At 48.0% G+C, this 22,091-nt stretch overlaps 1 protein-coding gene and 1 pseudogene across 15 annotated transcripts in view; one reads left to right on the top strand and one right to left on the bottom strand.

Moving 5' to 3' along the window:
• Nucleotides 1–22,091, top strand: part of RPH3AL (rabphilin 3A like (without C2 domains)) — a 169,452-nt gene that overhangs the window by 119,448 nt on the left and 27,913 nt on the right. The window lies entirely within an intron of this gene.
• LOC309850729 (ATP synthase F(0) complex subunit C2, mitochondrial pseudogene) lies at nucleotides 13,278–14,474 on the bottom strand (annotated as a pseudogene). The gene has a single exon. The product of its transcript is annotated as an ATP synthase F(0) complex subunit C2, mitochondrial pseudogene (transcript).

Genomic DNA, 22,091 nt, shown 5'->3' with positions numbered 1-22,091 from the left:
TCCTGCCTATCCCTGCTCTCCCACTGTTGAGCCTTAAAGAAGCACACCTTCCCAGATGCAGCTCACTATGCCAGTTCCTTCCCACACCTGGTTCTTTTCTGGGAGTCTCTCTCCCATCAATGAATACAGGGTTGGGGGAGGGAGACAGCTCCTCCACAGCACCAGAAACCCACAGACATGCCGGGAAGGCTTTGGACCCTTGCCCCCCACCATCCCTGCTAGGTGGACCAGTGATGTGCTTCCCATCTGGCCCACTCTGTCGTCTGATGGGGGACCAGCTGTATGTAGGTTGACCGTCAGATTCCTCCTTGGCTGGTGTCCTTCTGCCCTTTCTTCACATGCTTTCCTGAATGTGTTAGTGGGCTTCTAAGCACATGACGTTGCAAGGCGGAAATCATTTCATTTCTTGTTTAGCCTTTAATCCCAATTCATTTAAAAAAAAAATGAGTGACTCACTCAGAGTTCTACTGTAATCCATGGAAAAGTTAATTAGACTCTAAATTCCCCAGGATTCTAGAAACCATTCCGCTAGCCTCTTTTCAGAGGCTATAGCTTTGGAGTAAGGCTTTGAGAATGCAGGCAGTCTGCAAGGGGGCTGAGCTAGGAAGGGGAGAAGACCAATTTGTAAGCAATTGAAAGCTGATTAATACAATTAGAGCGTTTGCTTTGCCTTTGCAGTTTCACTCTGCATCCTGATTATAACTCAGTGGAGTCCAGGCCACACCAACACTTACTCCGCTTCCTGCAGCGCTCTGCATATAAAAGGACTCAGGAAATGTTTCCCAATTGAAAGAGACGTTTGCAAAAAAAGGAAAGAGGGTTCCCTGTTCAGATCACTTCAGAACCTTTTCCCAGCAGGGTGCTTTTGATTTCCCAAAGTCTCATCACAGCTAGCCTTGGCTGGGGTCCCACCTGGATGCCCGTTGGCACGGAGTCTGTATTCTCAACTCCTGGCCCCTCTCTCCTGTTTGTTGATTGACTGGAAAGGTGTTTTTTAGGTAGGAAAGTGGCTTCCCGTGGTGGTCTTTAAATCATCTCTAAATTGGGGTACCTGAGTGGCTCAGATGGTTAAGCATCTGCCTTCGGCTCATATCAGGATCCCAGGGTCCTGGGATCGAGCCCCTTATACAGCCCCACATTGGGCTCCCAGCTCAGTGGGGAGTCTGTGTCTCCCTCTCCCCTGCTTGTGCTATCTCTGTGTCTCTCTCTAATAAATAAATAAAATCTTTTTTAAAAAATCATCTCTAAATTGCCTAGCCTGACCAGTATAGCCCAGATAAGCACCTGGGAGAGGGTCCACCTTGGCACAGGCCTGTGGGAGGCCAGGAGAAGCAGGGGCTCCCCTCACTGCCAGCCAGTGCCAGTGGGAGGCAGCCACGCCTGCTGAGCCCAGCACCCCCATGGCACCTGCTTCCCAGGCCAGCAGCCTGCGCTCCCTGCAAAACTGCCATCTGCTTCCCCACGCTGCTTCTCTCCCGGTCCTGCTGTTGCTTGCAGTTTGGATTTTTGCTGCAAACAGCTTTGCCAGAGGGCCCCCTCCAGAGACCCATGGGTGTGCTCAGGAGTGGGTGGCTGGCACTCGAGGAGGCAGGCGGGTGGCTGCTTGAGGGCCCCACCATCTGTGTCTGGCTCTGGGCTGCTGTCACAGCGTGCCAGGGGGACCCGGATGGTCATACTTCCTCGGTGTGTTGGTCGCCTCCCACACTCCGTGGCTGTGCCAGGCAGACCGTTGGTGCAGGCTCCTGGCCTCCCACAAACATGGAAGTGGCAGAAGAAGTAGGATCCTGGGGTCAACTAGCCCCGCCTTCCTCCTGTGGGGAAAGGGCAGAGTCATCTCCCGCCCTCTTCCCCACCCCTTATTTGAGGTTCCTGCCCGCACCTGTATCTGTGCACTGCAGAGAGGACTTTATCACTACTGTGCTCTTGGCCACTGGCCCCATTGTCCTGCTGGTGCACTCCAGAGGAACCCAGTCCAGCACTGAGTATGGACATTAACTGGGCTCCCACTGTGGTCCAGACAGTGAATATCTAGCTTCAGCCTCTCAGCAGCCCGGTGAGGTACTCATTATTGTCCTTGTGGGAAAGATGCTGGAACTGAGGCTTAGAGAAAGGAGGTCACTTGCCCAAAGACACCAGGTGGTAATTGATAGGACCAGGAGTTAGAGCAGGAGTGTCTGCCTCCAGAGCTTCTAACAACTCAACTTCCTGTTCTTCCGTTTGTTCATTTGTTCATTCACTCATCATGGAGGACTCACTATGTGCCAGGTACTATTTTAGGCCCTTGGAACATAGCAGTGAACAAAACAGCCAAATACCTGTACCTGGAGTTTACATCCTAGCAGGGGCTGGGGGAGAAGAGAGAGAACAGACAATGAACGTAACTGAACTAATCGATAAGCAATTATATAGGCTGTCAGATTCTGAATGGGAAAAAAAAAGAGGAACAGAGCCAAGGATCAGGAGTGGTGGGCGCGGGATGGGGAGGGCGTCACCACCTAATTAGGATAGCTGATATTGAAAAAGCAAGAATTTGGGGTGCCTGGGTGGCTTCGTTGGTTAAGCGTCTGCCTTCATCTCAGGTCATGATCCCGGGGCTCTGGGATCGAGCCCCAAATCAGGCTCCTTGTTCATCGGGGAGCCTGCTTCTCCCTCTTCCTCTGCTGCTTCTCTCCTTGCTGTGCCTTCTCTCACTCTATCAAATGAATACATAAAATCCTAAAAACAAAACAAAACAAAACAAAAAAAACAGAAAATAGTACGTGTTGGTGAGGATGCACACTGCTGGGGGGAATGTGGAACACTGGAGCCTTTGTGGACAAGCAGCATCTCAGCAGATTAGTGACCTACCAGTTTTCCTTCTGGGCGTATCCCCTAAAGAACCGAAAGCAGGGATTCCAACAGACATTGTCCACTAATGTTCATTGCCACATTATTCACATCAGCCTGCAGGTGGAAACAGCCCAGGTGTCGTCTGTTGATGAATGGATGGACAACGTGTTGTGTGTATTGATTATTGCTCATAGTACCGAGTCTTAAAAAGGAATGGAATTCTGACACACGCTACAACATGGAAGAACCTGGAGGACATTATGCTAAGGGAAATAAGCTAGACACAGAAGGACCAATATTGTAGGACCCCATGTATGTGGGCTCCTTAGAGTAGTCACACTCATAAAAGGTAGAATTGTGGTTGCCAGGGGCTGGGGCTTGGGGGAAGGAGGAAGTACTCTTTCATGGGCCAGAGTTTCAGATGAAACTGATAAAGGTCTGGAGACGACCTTGTGAGTGTACTTAATAGCCCTGGACTGTGTAGCTAAAAATGGGCAGAATGGTAAGATTTATGTAATATATATTTTAACCACAGTTTTAAAAGAGGGGGGAGAGGGGCACCTGGGTGGCTCCCTTGGTTAAGCATCTGCCTTCAGCTCAGGTCATGATCTCAGGACTCTGGGATTAAGCCCTACATTGGGCTCCCTGCTCAGCGAGGAGTCTGCTTCTCCCTCTGCTGCTTCCCCTGCTTGTGCTCTCTCGCTCGGTCTCTTTCAAATAAATAACTAAATAAAATCTTAAAAAAATAAAAATGTAAAAAGGGGGAAGGGTGGAGACTGACCAGGATGGACCTCTCTGAGAAGGTAAGATGTGAGCAAAGACCTAAAGAAGGTAGAGCAGGGAGGCCAGGGGCTCTGGGGGAGGAACTGTCCAGGATGGGGACACGCTGTGCCGACGTGTTCACAGAGCAGCATGGAGCTGGTCAGATAACCCCCCTTCCAAAGTCAAAGTCCTGAGTTCCACTCCGGGGGTGGGGGAGGAAGGGGGGCTTGACAGGAGGTGGGGGGGCCTTTGACCGTAGGAAGTAGGGAGATGGGTTGATGTGGCCAGCTACGAAGCCTTACCAGGAGCATGGCCCATAGCTCCTAACGCTTGGCTCTGTCACATCGTGGGTGCCCCCCACTTACTCAGCCACCTCATGGTGCTCAGTGGTCTGTGGGCTTAGGAACTTTGTGATCTGTGTGACTAGCCTCATCTATAGCATAACATGGTACAGTCCAGCTTCACTGTCACTGTGGGTATGTGGGTATCGTGACACCACAACCCAGCTCTGCTCCCATGCCCCTGTTATTAGACCTCTATGACCTGGTTTTCGTGGCTTCTTTGCTATGATATCATCATGTATGTGTCCCTGGGAGGTGGGCGAAAAGCTAGGGAGAAAGAATATAATTTGGTTGTTTTCCTGCATTAATTTGAATAAAAATTTGGATCATCAGATTTTCCTGCCCGTTTTTCAGATGCCAAATGACATTGGCTGGCACGATTATGCCCCTCCCCCAGCCAGCTGTCTTGCAGATGGAGACTAGGGAGTAGAGTGTGACTCCATCCTTCAGGAAGTATTTATTAAGCTCCTAGGTGGTGCCCAGCCCCGGAAAAACATATCCATCCCCTCTTCTAACGAAATAACTCAAGTCACATGACCTGCCACAGTGCCAGAAGATCCCTCTGTCAAAAAACAAAGCAGAAAAGAATTGGCCTTTGTTGGGATCCTCCTCTGGGCCAGGCATGGGGGTTTGTATCCCCACTTTCCAGCCAAATGGAAGCTCTGGGACCTCAAGTGACAAGTCCAAGGTGACACAGGAAGGACACAAATAGCTAGCATTTGAACCTGGCTGTCTCACAGGCTCTTGCAACTAGACCAGCTTTTTGCTCCTGATTTTCTACCAGACCAGTGACCACTGCTCTCAAGAATAGGCCCTCAGCCCCCCTATTCCAGGACAGCTCCAGGGCTGGAGGGAGACAGGATGCATGAATAGAGGTGGTCCTCAACCTCTCTCCGCTTCATTGCCAAAGTAGTCATTCCCTCTGCCCCTCGGGGGACTCCTGGATTCCTGCCCTGCTTCTTCTTGTTTCAACTTTGTAGGTCATTACATCCCAGACCAGGCTGATGCACCCAGAACTGAAGCCCAGCCTGGCCCTGACTGCTTTCTAATAACCATCTGCATCTCCGAACCTGGCTTTGAGTCCCAGCACCTGGTTGTCCCCTTGACCCTTGAACTTTGCCAGCTCTTCCAACCTGCATCAACTTGAGGATTTTGTCACAGTCATGGGCCAGATCCTGATGCTCCCTTGTCTACAAACTAAATCAGAGTAGTCCTTTTGGTAGGAGTCCCGGCTGGTTCATCTCCACACTGCACCTGGTACCTTTTGCATATCATCTCCTATGCACGATGTCCCACGTCACCCCCAACTCCTGGTTGTATGACCTAGAGACACTCTCACAGTGCTCCTCAGGAGAACATGACCAAGAGTGCATGTAGCAGTATATTTTGTTACAGCAAAAAACTGCAGACAGCCCAAATGGCCTTTCACAGTGCAGTGGATAGATAAATCGTGGCTATGGAATAATATATAGCAGTGAAAAAAGAACAGCAGCTAAACTCATCAAAGGATGAATTAGAAACACAATAAGCAAAAGGAAAAAAATCACCAAAGAATACACAGTGATCCAAGAATATGATGTTCAGAAACAAGTAATAGTAAATACTATCTTATTTAGAAAGGCACACATAGGTGGTTTTTCGTTTTTTGTTTTGTTGTTGTTTAATAGAAAAACAAGGGATTGCTTAACACAAGATTTTTTTTTTTTTAAGAGAGCCTGTCTCGAGATGTTGGAAAGTTTTTCTCCTCCCCCGCCACTTTTTTTTTGACAGAGACAAGAGAGGGAACACAAGCAGGGGGAAGTAGGAGAGGGAGAACTAGGCTTCCTGCTGAGCAGGGAGCCTCATGCAGGGCTCGATCCCAGGACCCCAGGATCATGACCTGAGCAGAGGGCAGACGCTTACCGACTGAGCCACCCAGGCGCCCCAACACAAGGTTCCTAGTGGCTTCCTCTGGAAGACAGGGAGGGCTTAGAGGGGCTTCTCAGATTCAGTAATACTTAATTTCTTCACCAGTTCACAGGTGTTTACTTGAGTATAATTGTTTGAAATATACTGTGTTTTCATGCAGTTTCGTGTGGATGCTAGATTTCACAGTACACCCCTTAAAGGTAACAGGGGATTGCAAAAACCAGACCCCAAAAAGCTTGAGTCGGTGCTAAGAACAAAACCTTTAAAGCTCTCTCAGAAGGCAGGAGGGGAGAAAGCTGCAAACAAAGAGAAACCACCATGTCTCTGGAAGACAGACAAGGCCATAGAACCTCAGAATTCTTGGTTTTCCCCCAAGAAGGAGCAAGAGCCATTGGAAATGAAGCAATAATCAGATCCGTAGCCGAGGAAAGCATTCCCAAGAGGCCCACCAGTCCTGCCGGGGAGCGGTCAGCCCAGAAACACTTTCACATTGGCCGTGGAATACGTTTCTGAGCCTGTGTTTAAACACAGTCATGTTTGTTGTTCTGGGAATTGAATCAAAATCACAGAGCTCCTCTGAAAAGACCTGGCTGGGTATAATTGGCCTGTCCAATTTTCTGGTTCCAGCTCTATTCATTTCCCGCGTGCGGCCCACTCCATCTGGGGACAGAGGCGGGCTCCGTGGCCAAACACCACCACAACACGCTTGCCCTCTCAAATCTGGCTTAGAACAGGCAAGACAGTTAAATATTTGGGGTGCAGAGGGATTTCAGGCTGCCGGCAAATGAAGAGTAAGAGCGGGCCCGCAGGCTCTGTTGACAAAGCAAGTAATTAACCACAGTTGTGAAAGTGTCCTGAGCCTGTCCTCAGATTTGGTGACCTCGCTAGACCACTCCAAAAACGGGGACAAGATGGCCTGCGGAACCCGATAGAGAAGGAAGATGGGGGAAGTATTTAACTATCATATTAATATTAATATTTAACTATCTTGCTGCACGTGGGGAATGAATAGAGCTGGAATCAGAACATTGGACATGCTGATTATACCCTGTGGCGGGAGGGGTGGTCCCTGCTTTCGGTGGTTTGCGGGGACCTTTCCATCTCACAGGTGATGGGGAGACGTGGGGGGCCAGGACAGCACCTGGGGGACACGCAGCCCCAGAGCTGAGGCAGTGAGGAAGGGGTGAGGCCCCAGGTGGAGGCTGGCCCATCCCACACAGCCCCGCCACAGCCACAGAGAGCCACCTCCCTCCGAAGCTGGCAAACACTCCTCACCAGGAATTGTGAGGAAGCCTCCCAGGAGCGAGCCCCTTGCCAGGGGTTAATGGAAGCCAGAGCATTTCCTTTGGTTCTGAAATAGTCTAGCCAAGGTGTTTAAATTATCTGTCAAGAAAACAGATAACACCCTCAGAAGAGTCTTTCTCACTGCATTTTTTTCTGTTCCACTACACTGCCAATTGCTTGCCTTCCAGACTGATCTGCTTACTCAAAAACCACTTGAAATGAGAAGAAAATTCACAAGGGCTCCCTCACACTCTCAGGCTGTGGTGGGGTTGGCAGAGAGGTCAGGTGTGAGCTCCATCTTGGCTGAGGCTTGATTTCCAGCATGTCTCCTGATGAGGCGCAGGCCTGGCTCCAGTGTGGGGAACCCGCCAGCCCCCAGCAGTACCCCGGAAGCAGGAGACTGTCCAGACAGGATGCGCGGGAGCCTAGAGGAGATAGCCAGACTCCCCGACAAACACACACACACACGCTCTGGAGGCTATAAAGTACTATCCTTGATTTCTTATTTTTTATTTTATTTATTTATTTATTTGACAGAGACAGAATGGGAATACAAGCAGGGGAAGCGGGAGAGGGAGAAGTAGGAGCAGGGAGCCTTTTGTGGGGCTCAATCCCAGGACGCTGGAATCATGACCTGAGGCGAAGGCAGACGCTTAATGACTGAGCCACCCAGGCACCCCAAGTAGTATCCTTTAAAAATCTTTATCCTTTAAAATACAAATACTGCCAGGAGGGGTTTCACTTAGCTTTCTGGAGCATGTCAGTCATGAGTTAGCACTTCCCAAGGGGTAAGTGGAGAGCCTGCAGTAGGAGAGCTCTGTCCCGCGGCTCTGGGGCTACTCGAAGGCCTTTATTGGTGCAAGCTGGCTAGGTTTTACCCTCTAGGCCCTTGGGGGATGGATATAGGGATGACCGTCAGAAAGGAACGGCTCCTGAAGGCAGGGCATGAAACATCGTCTCCGGTGGTAGAAAAATTTGGCCGTGGCCCTCAGTCTGGGGTGGCTTTATGCCACGGGCCACTCATTTGCACACACATGCAATCTTTTCTTCCATGGCTCTGTCTTAACACAGAGGCAGTGCTGAATGAATGTTGTTTGAATTAATATCTGCTCCGTCTTCAGAGGCTGATTGTAAGCGTCATCTTTCTGACATAAGAGAAGCCAGCAATGAGGAAAGATGGCCGCTCTAAACTCAGTTTGTACAGAGCAAAAATGGCAAGGAAAAGGAGAACATTTTCAAAATAAGAGAGAGAGAGGGAATGAGGGAAGCAGGAAGAGAAAGAAAAAAAATTCAGAAAATCATGTATTTTGGGATGACAAAACTTTCTCCTAGTTTTAGTTCTGTTGGTTACCTTAAAGGGATGGATAAGTGTGTACTTACCTATAGAAGTTTTTAAATATTTAAGGCAGTATTTGTCTAATTGCTTACGTTATAATAGAGTGTCTGTTAACACCCCTTGGCCTCTGAGAATGAGGAGCCCAGACATGAGCAGACATATCAGCCACTTTTTTAAAACTTATTTAAAAATCAGTTAATTAACATACATTGCATTAGTTTCAGAGGTAGAGGTCAGTGATTCATCAGTTGTAGGCAACACCCAGTGCTCATCGCATCACGTGCCCTCCTAATGCCCATCACCCGGTTTCCCCCATCCCTTCCAGCACCCCTCAGTTTGTTTCCTATGACTAAGATTCTCTCATGATTTGTCTCCCTCTCTGATTTGGTCTTGTTTTATTTTTCGCTCCTTTCCCCTATACTCTTCTGTTTTGTTTCTTACATTTCACATATGTGTGAAATTATATGATAATTGTCTTTCTCTAATTAACTTATTTCACTTAGCATAATACCCTCTAGTTCCATCCATGTCATTGCAAATGGTCAGATTTCTTTTTCTTTTTCTTTTCTTTTCTTTTTTTTCCATTGTGTATATATACCACTTCTTCTTTATCCATAGTTTGGCTATTGTGGACATTGCTGCTATAAACATTTGGGTGCACGTGCCCCTTAGGGTCCCTAAATTTGTATCTTTAGGGTTAATACCCAGTAGTGCGATTGCTGGGTCGTGGGGTAGCTCTGTTTTCAACTTTTTGAGGAACCTCCATACTGTTTTCCAGAGTGGCTGCACCAGCTTGCATTCCCACCAACAGTGTAGGAGGGTTCCCCTTTCTCCACACCCTCTCCAACACCTGTCATTTCCTGACTTGTTAATTTTAGCCATTCTGACTGGTGTGAGGTGGTATCTCATTGTGGTTTTGATTTGTTTTTCCCTGATACCGAGTGATTTTTTATGTCTCTGTTATAGCCATTTGGATGTCTTCTTTGGAGAAGTGTCTGCTCACGTCTTCTGCCCATTTTTTAATTGGGTTATTTGTTCTTTGGGTGTTGAGTTTGATAAATCCTTGATAGATTTTGGATACTAGCCCTTTATCTGATAAGACATTTACAAATATCTTCTCCCGTTCTATAGATTGTCTTTTGGTTTTGTTGGCTGTGCAGAAAAAGCTTTTTATTTTGAGGAGGTCCCAACAATTCATTTTTGCCCTTGCTTCCTTTGCCTTTAGCGGTGTCTCTAGCAAGAAGTTGCTGTGGCTGAGGTCAAAGATTTTGCTGCCTGTGTTGTGTTCTCCTCAAGGATTTTGATGTTTTCCTGTCTCACATTGAGATCTTTCATCCATTTTGAGTCTATTTTTGTGTGTTGTGTAAGGAAATGGTCCAGTTTCATTTTTCTGCATGTGGCTGTCCAATTTTCCCAACACCATTTGTTAAAGAGGCTGTCTTTTTTCCATTGGACATTCTTTCCTGCTTTGTTGAAGATTAGTTGGCCGTAGAGTTGAGGGTCCATTTCTGAGCTCTCTATTCTGTTCCATTGATCTATGTGTCTGTTTTTGTGCCAGTACCATACTGTCTTGATGGTTACAACTTTGTAATAGAGCTTGAAGTCTGGAATTGTGATGCCACCAACTTTGGTTTTCCTTTTCAACATTCCTTTGGCTATTCAGGGTCTTTTCTGGTTGCATACAAATTTTAGGATTTTTGTTCTAGCTCTGTGGAAAAAATTGATGGTATTTTGATAGGGATACACTGAATGTGTAGATTACTCTGGGTAGCTTAGACATTTTCACAATGTTTGTTCTTCCAGTCCATGAGCATGGAACGTTTTTCCTTTTCTTTGTGTCTTGCTCCATTTCTTTCATGAGTACTCTGTGGTTTTTCTGAGTGCAGATCCTTTATGTCTTTGGTTAGGTTTAGTCCTATGTATGTTACAGTTTTAAGCCAGTTTTTGCTTTTGTTGAGACAATCTGGAATTTTGGGTCAGAGTCTCTTTTTTTTTTTTTTTTAAGATTTTATTTACTTATTTGACACAGAGAGAGAGATCCCAAGTAGGCAGAGAGGCAGGCAGAGAGAAAGGGGGAAGCAGGCTCCCCGCTGAGCGGAGAACCCGATGCCGGGCTCAATCCCAGGACCCTGGGATCATGACCTGAGCCGAAGGCAGAGGCTTTAACCCACTGAGCCACCCAGGTGCCCCCAGAGTCTCTTTTGTTAACTGATTATTTTATTTTTTTTAAGAGATTTTATTTATTTATTTGACAGAGAACATGAGCAGGGGGGAGGAGCAAGGGAAGAGGGAAAAGCAGGCTCCCTGACCCCGATGTGGGGCTCCATCTCATGATCTCCCAGATCATGGCCTGAGCCAAAGGCAGATGCTTAACCGATGGAACCACCCAGGCACCCGTTAGCTGATTATTTTACATCTATGTTTCAAGCATCATTTCCTTCACATTTTTATCATTTTGTAGTTATACGTACCCAGTTATTTAGACTGAATTCTGTCTTTATTTCATTGATCACTGTTCATTTTCTGGTACCGTAAGTTCCCCACTCAGGAGCTTTTTATTTTAATTCATTTGTTGATCAAATGAATTCTACTTTTGAGCAATTTTTTTTTAGGAAAACTAGATGCACCTGTTTTCTATTTTTTGCTGATATGACCCACAGTACCTTTTCAGGGTAAGAATCACAGCCATACTCCAGATCACAGAGACACCCCCTTACCTAGGGCAGGTAGAGGTTGCTGTTCTAGGGTTGAGGGCTGGCAGATACCATGGGGCTCCTTGGGCTGCCTCTGTGTGGAAACAGGCCTAGTGGCCTACTCTCTGCCCCCACTCGCTGCTCACGCTGAGCAGATACACAGTCAGGTCCATGCCACAGTCACACACACCATATAAGTGCCAAGTCTCCTTCCTTCTTGAGTAGGGCAGCAGGTAATCAAGCCGTTAGCCAGAACTTTAAGGTGTGATGGTCCCAATCTGGTTTGAACTAGTACTAAAAACGCATTTGTGTGTTACATCAGCACATCTCATGTCAACTTGCCTTGCTCGGTATCAGCTTGTCGCTGTTAGCTATAATTACAGCTTTTCATACTCAGCTTGTCACCACGGAAACCTGGTTAGAGGGTCCTGGCCAGCTGTCTTTGAGAGCAGATGCACTCCAGCCAATAGCATACGATGCCCCCAGCCCTTTCTGCTTTCTGAGGGACCCAGTGCTAGAAGCCCCGGTTCCCTTTGGAAAACCATCCAGGTGTTTCCCATCATCAAAATTCCGACTCCTGGGGTGCCTGGGTAGCTCAGTCAGTGAAAAATCTGCCTTTGGCTCAGGTCATGGTCCCAGGGTCCTGGGATCGACTCCCATATCTGGCTCCCTGCTCCATGGGGAGCCTGCTTTTCCCCCTCCCTCTCCCTCTGCCTCTCCCCCTGCTTATGCATGCTCATGCTCTCTTTCTCCCTCCCTGGGTCTTAATTTACAAAAGTGACTAAGTGACAACACAGAGGCAAATGCCCTTGAAAGAACAATCTATTGCATATAGTTCCAAGAGAAGGGGGCACGCCACCCACGGGTTATATGGAGAAGCACCAGGTTTGGTCAGGAGGCAGGAAAGAGTTAGGGGAAAACCTAGGCCAGGGACTTTACTGGGGTTTCTACAGGAAGGGCAAGGCAGGGCAGGGTAACTGTCTTTGGATTGCCTAGTTGAAGCAGTTTAGGGAGGTGTTGGGGCATACAGGGCGGCCCTGACTGATTTAGGGCAGGGGGATACTGGCCGGATGGGTGAGGGTCAACTAAGGCAGTGTTTGGCGGTGTGGGGATGAGGGCTTGTCACATGACCTTCACGTGCCTGCAAAAACCACATCACAGGGCCAATAGCAATGTCTTTGGCCAGTAGTTTGGCCATGTGATCAATGGATGCCAAATAGACAAATACAGAATCTAAGAAAAGTTAGAACACATTGTCCCTAAGTTAGTTCAGGTTGAGAAATGCAAAAATAGCATTTGATTTAGCAAACCCGTGCATGATTTTATAAGAAGTTGAAGAGGGCAGGTCCCAGGCCAGACTGCATGGGCTCCAGTTTATGTTCTTGTCTTCCCTGTTCTCTCTGCACTGGGTGTGTCCTTGTCTGTAAAATAGAGTTATGCTGATACCGACAGGACGGGATATTGGTGAGAGTTAAATAAGTTACTGTATATAAACTCCTAAAAACGGTCCATAACACATACATAATGCTCAACAATTACTGGGGATTTAACTTCTTAATTTTTTGTAACAATTAAACACCTCAGGGTCAGATGGCATGTGAAGATCACATATTTTTAAAGATTTATTTATTTGCCAGAGAGAGAGCACCAGCAGGGGAAGCAGCAGGCAGAGGGAGAGGGAGAAGCAGACTCCCCGCTAAGCAGGGAGCCCGATGAAGGACTCGATCCCAGGACCCTGGGATTATGACCTGAATAGAAGGTTAACGCTTAACCGACTGAGCCACTCAGGCACCCCTGAAGATCACATTTATGATAATTATCTTGACCCCTACATCCCCCAAATGAAAATTACCATGATCTGATTAATTCCTTTTGAATTTTTCATTCCTATGCCATATTTTAATTGACCTGGTATTTAGATCATGACTTTCTGGTCTGAGATTCAATTTTCCCTGAAGGTTTTTACTGATTTTTTTTCTTCCTCAATGACAAAAGAATAATGAAATGCTATGCCCTTTAAAAAAAAAAAATCTTACTAACACGGTATTTATTTGCCTCCCTTCTGTCAAACCCTAAGCCAATCACTTTCTGCAGACTACCTGGGGAGGTATAGGAAAAGGAACATACAGGGCAGATGAGACTCAGGAGAAAGACTTATGGGAGGTGGAGACAGCTCCTTCAGATAGTGAAGAGGATGAGAAAGGCCACCTCAGGCAAAAGAACCTCATGGCCTCCAAGAACGCAAAGCCCAGAATGGCATAGGAGAAGAGCTCTTGCTTCAGAGAGGGATTCCTGGCCTAACCGATGATGAGGTTCCCCAACACAGCAGTCCCAGTCCCAATGAACTTGACTTCCCTGTCAATGTCCCTTGAAATTCACTGGTTTGGAAGCTGTTGCTGGGAATAAGTGAGGTCAGGGGATGTGGGGCTGCCAAGCTGCTGAGGTTCTTATAGGGTACCCCATCTGTCAGTGCCCCTTGTGCTTTTAGCCCCACTGCAGACAGTGAGAGGTGAGAGGTGCTCCTGTCCAAGAAGGGGGTGGAGATGAACTTTGCACAGGCAGACATCACAGGGAGTGAGGGCTGTGGCAGGAGAGCTGCTCCCAGGGCAGAGAAGACAAGAGAGTGAAATGTTATGCCCTTTTACAGCTTTTTGATTTTACCTTCTGTTGTGCAGAGCCTTCTCTTTTCCTGTCAGAAACCCCTGTAGACCCTCTTCGGGCTCCAACCTGCACTGGTTACTGAGAGCCGACCTCATGGGACTTCCTCCTACCACCCTCCAGAGTTGGAAACTCTGTTTCTAGGAGCCTGCGTCTTCCTCTTTTTTGTTTTTCACCTGCATTTTGCTGGAGTGCATCCTTAAGTAGCCTCTTTTTTTTTTTTCCAATTTTATATAAAATATTTAATTTTTAAAACACAGGCTATTCGTGTCACATAAATATCTTCAATTTTAGGTTAACTGCTATGGTCAGCAGAATTATCGACTGTGACTATTAAGAATAACTTAGATACTGTCACTTATAGGAAAGTCTAAAGCGCTAAGACTCACCATATTAAAATTTCAGATACTTGAATACTGTAGCTATTTTGCTAAATTTCAAAATATTTCTTCACTTCCTGCAATGTACTTTTATTATAAGTTGTTAGTAGCAATATTCAAATAAAAGCAAAATAATTTTTCTTCCATTCATTTCTTTCTCCCCAACCAAAAAAAGAAAAAAGTTCCATCGAAAAAATAAAATGATCAACTGAAATCAACTCATTTTATAGCAGTAAAATGGTAAAATATCCACTTTAAAATATCCTTACTCTCACCAAACTATAATGTTTCCCATATACTGTTTTGAAATGAAGGGTCACAAGTCAATAGAGGGTGTGGGGGTAAAAAGACTGAGTTTAGAACTGGAGCAATTTCCATTCTAAAACAGTTCTATTAAGTAGCCTCTTAAAAAGAGAATGTGTAAGGAAAACTTGGAGTCCTTGCAGATCTAAAAAGTCTCTACTTTGCTCTCATGTTCAATTGATAGTTTGGATTATAGAACGCTGGATTGCATACCTTTTCTCAACCTGTGTTGTCGATGATAAGTCTGATACTGTTCTGATTCTGGTTTCCTCATAGGTCTGTTTCTTTCTGGAAGCTTCTAGGATCTTCTTTTTTATACTTGGAACTAAATGATTTTATGAGTATATAACTATTGCTTTTTTAACTTTTCATTTTTCCTACCTTATATTCAATAAAAATCCTTTAATCTGAAGACACATGTTCTTATTCAGGTCCAGGAATTTTTTTTTTAAATTTCTCTTTCTGGGAAGTCTATTATTAGGAGTTTAGATCCCTCAAATTGAGCATTTTTGTTCCCTATCACTTCTTTTACATTTTTCTGTTTCATTCTCTTTGTGTTCCACATTCCAAATTTCCTCATTTTTCTCTTTCAGCCTTTATTTTATTTTATTTTTTTAAAGATTATTTATTTATTTGACAGACAGACAGACAGACAGGCAGAGAAGCAGTCAGAGAGAGAAGAGGAAGCAGGCTCCCCGCTGAGCAGAAAGTCAGATGCGGGACTGCGATCCCATGACCCTGAGATCATGACCCAAGCTGAAGGCAGAAGCTTTACCCACGAGCCACCCAGGCGCCCCGATTTTACATTTTTATATTTCTACTTTGTATTTTTAACTTCTAGGAGCCTTTTATTCTCCAGTTGTTGCTTTTAAGTCCCTGAGTTTAGCTTTCCGACTTTAGTCAATTAGTTATCAACATACCTGATTATTTCTTTTTCTAGAAGTGTCTAAATAGAGATGGACCTCCTGCTAGAGGCCTGGAGCCTTAAATGTCTTAAAACAACAATCATTTCTTTGCTCTTGAGTCTGCAGTGTGGGCTGGGTGCAGCAGGGAGGTTCTTCTGCTGAGACCTCCCAGCGTCATCCGAGGGTTGCAGTCATGGACCATTCAACTGGGGGAGGGGTCCGAGAAGTCTCCCTCCTCTGCAGAAGGTGCTGGCTATGGCTGGGGTGTCTCCGTTCTTCTCCATGTGGCCTCTCATCTTGTACACTGGACAAGGCTCTCTCACAGGATGGCCACAGTGTTCCAGACAGTGAGAAGGGAAGCTGCCTGGCCTCTCGAGATCTGGCCAGAAGTCCCGTGTTCCCCCCACCACGATCTGTTGGTCAAAGTAAGTCACAAGCCTAGAGCAGATGTGAGGGATGGGGAAACAGACCCCACTTCTTGATGGGAGGAAAGAATAATAATTAGGGGCCATTTTTTAAACTTCTATAACCTCCCGGCTTCTCACTCTGTCTTACTCTGCTCAGGCTGCCATAACAAGAGAGCACAGAAGGAAGGCTTAAACAACTAGAATTTACTGTTCACCCTCTGGAGGCTAGAAGTCCCAGATCAGAGCTCCGGCAGAGCTGGTTCCCACTGAGAGCACTCTTCCTGGCCTGCAGACGGCTGCCCCCTCCGTGTGTCCTCCCACAGAGGCCAGAGAAGCAAGCTCTCTGTTGTCTCTTCTAAGGACATGAATGCCATCATGAGGGACCCACCCTTACGGCCCCATCTGGCACTAACTACCTCCCGAAGACCCATCTCCAAACCCTGCCTCCCAGGACATCAACATAGGAATTAGGGCATGGGACCCACTTCAGTCCATGGCACCCTCTAAGCCAGGGCTTCTCTTAAGGAACTTGAGTTACATAAAACCTTGAAATTCAGATGAGCTCATGGCCCCAGCTGGCAGATTTTGGTGTGCTTTCAGGCACTGGGGCCCTATGTGCATCCTGCTGTTACAAGATTTGGAGCTTTCAATCTGGTGCAGGAAACAGGCATATACATGGATAGTCAGAACTGTGTGTGCATTGCAGTGGGAGACCTGCACAGTTCTGTGGAAGCTTCTGGATAAATGTCATTTCCTAAAGGCTGGATTTCTTCATCCCAGCCCAGGGAGGAAAGAAGGAAAACAGGTACAAAGGCCTGGAAGCAAGAGTCAGCTTGATGTGGTCAGGGAGTGGGAGCGGCTCTGTCTGGCTGATCCCGAGGGCAGGGCAGGAGGAGGCAAGAGATAGGGCTGGTGAGGGAGGCAAGGCTGGTAGAGTTCTGGGGTCCTGTTGGCCATGCTATGGAGTTTAGCTTGCCTGGTGGAGTTCCCAGGAGGTTGACATGCTGTGTGTGCGTGCATGTATGTGTGTATATGTGTGTGTATATGTGTTCAGGTAATGAGTTAGGGAAGGCTGTGCAGCCTCTCTGCCAGGTGGGTTGACTCCTTAAGAAACTCTTTTTACAAGACCAAAGTGGAAGCAGGAAGACGTCTCTGTAACAGGCCATTTCTTGTGGCTTTTCAAGACCAGGCCAGCCTGGAGCTTGTTAAGCAGACAGAACATGGTCTCCCTAAAGACAGAGCCTGAGTTCTGTCCCCTGAGGATGATTCCTTTGCTTTGCCTTCCTCGTTTATTCGTTCAATTTGTCAGTCGGCAACATTCTTGCCACGCTGCGGCTCCTCGCGGGGCCCTGGGAATACGGGGGTGGCTCGGGCACAGCCTTACCCTTGGGCTCCCAGCTCCCTGGCTGGGCAAAATGCTGGAGCTGCTGCATTTGCATGTGGCCTCCAGGAGCATGGCAGATGTGCTCTGCCTCGGCTCGAGGTGGTGCAGAAGACTTCTGACGGGCAGTGTCACTGCCTTGGTGGGAGACGAGGATGAAGGGCATGTCAGGTGGAAGGAACAGCATGTGCAAAGGCCCCAAACTGTACCTCTGCGCAGACCCAGGTGCCTCACCTGAATTCATTCAAGGGCACTCCCGAGTTGTTTGAGAGGCAGGAGCACATGGAAGGGATGGGGTAATGAGCAGGGACAGAGGTCTTGGGCCATCCCTTGTCCATCCTCCCCAGTGGCTGGTCCCCTAGGATCCTCTTCTTCCTGACAGGGCCTGGCACTCACCGCCTTCTCCAGCCACAGCCATTTAGGAAACGCCAATGATTAGCGATCGTTATCATGGTAATTAAAATTCCCTGGGAACAGCTTGGCTAATATCCATCAGTAGCTGCAGTCAGATTGGCCGTGAGCTGAAATCCTAATGAAAACCTCGAAGCAGAGCACAAAAGCAGTGCTATACGGGGAGGGCTTCATGCCACTGGCCACCCCTCCAAATGCTGCTGCGTGGGTCTTTTCTTAACTAAAGGCATTTTCAAGGCTGGCCGCCGTCCTGGCCTTATCACTGCAGACCACACGTGGGGAGAGGACTAGGGCTTTGCAGAGTCCCACGGCCTCTCCTGGAAGTGGAGGTTTTCCAATCTGTGGAGGGCTTCTGCTGCTGCTGTTCTTAGGGCAGGCCAGGGGTGGGGGCTGCTGGGCCAGGCCACAGGGCATGGGCCTGGATGCTCAGAGCAGAAAAAACGGGGTTCAAAGTCAAAGCTCCGGTCCTGCATTTTTCAAGGCATGAGAAGGTCTGAGGATGGGCAGGGATTCACGGCGGGGGAGGAGACACCCCTCAGCCAGCTGGGATCCCTCCCACCTCAACTCAGCAGTCCTGCTCTCCCCTGTGGAAGGCACTTTCCAAAACACTGCATTTCATATGCTCCTTCCCAGGAGTGCCCGCCACAGTGGGTAAGGCCCCTGCGTGCTCCAGTCACCCCTGCTGTGGGGGCTCAGGAGCTGCGGTTCCTCAAGCCGGTCTGGGATCTCTGGCCTTTCTGGTCTTCTGGTCTCTGTCCACTGTGGTGGCGTCAGAAGTAGGCAGACCCCAGGCCCAAGGATTATGAACTCACATGGAATGACTGACCCACTGGACCCTAGGGTAAGCCCATGGGGTCATCTCCCTGCTGAGCATAAATGTCAGAATGAATTATATGAAAGTTAATGGGGGGATTTATAGGTCAAAAATAATTGAATACCAAAAAAACCACTGACTGTCCACGTGTTCATGCAATGGAGCCTAATAACTTTGGGCTTTTTATCCTATTTTGGGGGGAGAGGGCAGCAAAGCAAAGCAAGCTTTTGTTTTGTTTTGTTTTAAGATTTTATTTATTTATTTGATAGAGATCACAAGTAGGCAGAGAGGCAGGCAGAGAGAGGGGGAAGCAGACTCCCCGCTGAGCAGAGAGCCCGATGCGGAACTCCATCCCAGGACCCTGAGATCATGACCTGAGCCGAAGGCAGAGGCTTAACCCACTGAGCCACCAAAGCACCCTAGGTTTGTTTAGCAATAGCAAAGTGATGGTACAAAGCTCCCAGAGAGTGAGGGGACCCAAGAGGGTTGCCATCTTTATCCTATTTTCTTTTCTTTTTTTTTTTTTTTAAAGATTGTATTTATTTATTTGACAGACAGAGATCACAAGTAGGCAGAGAGGCAGGCAGAGAGAGAGAGAGAGCGGGAAGCAGGCTCCCTGCCGAGCAGAGAGCCCGATGTGGGACTCGATCCCAGGACCCTGAGATCATGACCTGAGCCGAAGGCAGCGGCTTAATCCACTGAGCCACCCAGGCACCCTTTATCCTATTTTCTAAAAGCACTTTACTGATCAGTATTTTTTTAAGCATGGGGTCGGGGTGGAAGTGGATCATTGCAACAGGTGATGAGCCTGAGGGCCTGGGGCCTGTTGGCTGTGATGAGCCAGGGGACCCAGGGGCAGCCCCGGCTGTGGGTGGCACTGGTGCTCTAGGAAGGGCTGGGAGTATCTAGTCAGGTAGGTTTGCAGGAGAATGCTGGACACTGGTACGCCCTGCTGAGCACTACTACTAATTCCTCCTCCTCCCCCTCCCCCACCCCCTCCCCTTCCCCCAACCCCCTCTTCTCCTTCCTCTTCCTCTTCCTCTTAGATTTTATTTATTTATTCGACAGACCACAAGCAGAGAGAGTGGGAGAGGGAGAAGCAGACTCCCTACTAAGCAAGGAGCCCAATGCAGAGCTCAACCCACAACCGTGAGATTGTGCCATAAGCCCAAGGTAGACGTTTAACCTACAGAGCCACCCAGGCACTCCTAAACACTTCTTCTTTATCCCTCTTTAATCTGAAACATTTCATCCACTTCATTAATTACAAGGACTTAGGTGAAACCCTCAGGTCACATCTCTAGGAAGATGACAGCTGTATGGATTGGGATACTTTTTGGCAAATTACCTATAGCTACCAGTTCCGCCATGCAGCCTGTTTGCTGAGCACCTCCTCCTGTGTGTCAGACACGTGCTAGGAGTTCGAAGATACAGTGGTGAGTGCCCTGTCCCTGGGCCCCTTCCTGGATGGTAGAGCCTAGTGGTCTCTAAAAGTGAAAGGACCAGGGGCACTTGGGTGGCTCAGTGGGTTAAGCGTCTGCCTTTGGCTCAAGTCACGATCCCAGGGTTCTGGGATCATGTTCTGCGTCAGGCTCCCTGCTCAGCAGGGAGTCTGCTTCTTCTCCCTCTGCCTGCTGCTCCTCCTGCTTGTGCTCTCTCTCTCTCTGTCAAATAAATAAAATCTTAAAAAAATAAAATGTAAGGACGAGCCAAAGGGCAGACATGACTCAAGTGTCCATCCATGGATGAATGACTAGATAAAATGTGGTGTAGACCTACCGTGGAATACTAGTATTAAACCTCAAAAAGGAAGAAAATTCTGACACAGGTTGTGACACCTTGAGGATCTTATGCCTAGTGAAAGGCCAGTCACAAAAAGATCAATACCCCACGATTCCATTCATATGAAGTACCTAGAGTCATCAAATTCTTTCTGAGTCAGATTCTCAGAAAGTAGAATGGTGGCTGCCAGGGGCTGGAGGGACAGGGGACTAGGGAGCTGTTGTTCTGTGGGTGCAGAATTTCCACCTTACAAGATAAAAAGTGCTCAGGAGATGGGTTATACAACATGAATGTGCTTAACACTACTGAACCATACACTTAGAAATGGCTAAGATGGTAAATTTCATGTTATGGATTTATGTTTTAATATTTTAGTATTTTATTTAGTTGAGAGTATGCATGAGCAGGGTGGCGGGCGGGGTGGGCTACAGGGGGAGAACCAGACTCCCTGCTGATCAGGGAGTTGGACAACAAGACAGAGGGCTCAATCCCAGGACCCAGAGATCATGGCCTGAGCCCAAGGCAGACACTCAACCAACTGAGCCACCTATGGACATTTTTTAAACTAAAATTAATTTTAATTTAAAACAAAAAAGGAAAGTGAGGACTATGCACATGCCTGGGCCAGAACCATGGTCCCAGCTCTGGAGGAAGAACCGAGAAGCCCACTATGAGGCCTCAGTGAGGATCAGGCATGCGTCTGGCCCTGTGGAGTCTCCAAACTCAACTCCGTATCATCTCTTGGTCTGTCCCACGGAAAGCCACACAGCAGTAACACATAAACCTTGTCACTGAGTCACCCTTGGTGTTGTCCCCTCCAGTCCCCTTCAAAGAGGCCCACACAATGTGCCCCAGAGGGGACCATGGGGACCCCATCCTCCCTCCTGTGGCACCTAACTCTGGTAGCTGCAGGTCCCGACATGCATGTCCCCCACATCCGGCAGCCCGTGGGAACTGCTCTGAGCTGGTCCCCAGACCAGACCCTAGATCTCACTGGGAAATGTAGTGCAGGCTTCCCAGCCTGAAGGCATGTAGCACTCCACTGGAGCCTCAGCTCTTCTTCCTGGAGGGCGGTCCGGCAATGGATGTCCCCATCTAAACTTAGACGCATGCCTTGACCCAGCAGATCCGCCCCCAGGGTGTTTTGGTTATACCCATTATGGGTGTAAGGCCATAACAGACACCTGACTGATGTGTTTGCAAAGATGATCGCTGCAGTGCTGTTCACAAGAGTGAAACTTTGGAAACCAGGTAAATGTCTATCAGTGGAAGGCTGGTTTAATTACGTTTCATAAATCCAAACTCTGAAGCCATGGAAAAGGGGTGGTGGAGACACAGAACAGTTGCTCGATGCAGGGTTAGGTGGGAGGCAAACACAGGGTGCATCTACACGATCCTTTAGAACAAATTGTGTCCGTGCCCTGGGCATACAGTTGGTTCTTGAGGGCTTGCTCCATTTGATCCCCCCGAGGCCCAGCCCATGTTGGGGGACAGGAGGCCGGTGTGCTCAGGGGAGGCAGGCAAAGCAGAGGCAGAGTGAGCACTTCGCTGGCCACCTGTGGCCTCTTGGGCTTGGGCCTGTGTTCTCAGGAACCACGTAGCAGCTGCGCCAAGACAGGGGTGGCCTTGGCAGCCACTGCTTGAGCCCCTTCCCTCTGCCTATACGGCAGCTCCCTCCCTTCAAGGCGCCCATTCTGCAGGACACTCAGTCCCCGATGAGGTCTGCCCTGCTGAGGCTTTACTCACCACTTAGCCACACTTAGTGAGCATCTACTTTGCATCTGTAAACTGTTGGGATGAGACTCTTCTGGGACCTCCCCTGTAGAACAGAGGCCAGTAGAATGAGGGCTGGCCTTGGGCAAGTTGCTTAAGTTGTTAGAGCCTCAATTTTCCCATC

This window comes from Mustela nivalis (genome assembly GCF_964662115.1).
Source record: "Mustela nivalis genome assembly, chromosome: 17".
NCBI lineage: Eukaryota > Metazoa > Chordata > Mammalia > Carnivora > Mustelidae > Mustela > Mustela nivalis.
The sequence above is the reverse complement of the archived record's forward strand: the minus strand, read 5'-3'. Positions and strand labels throughout refer to the sequence as shown.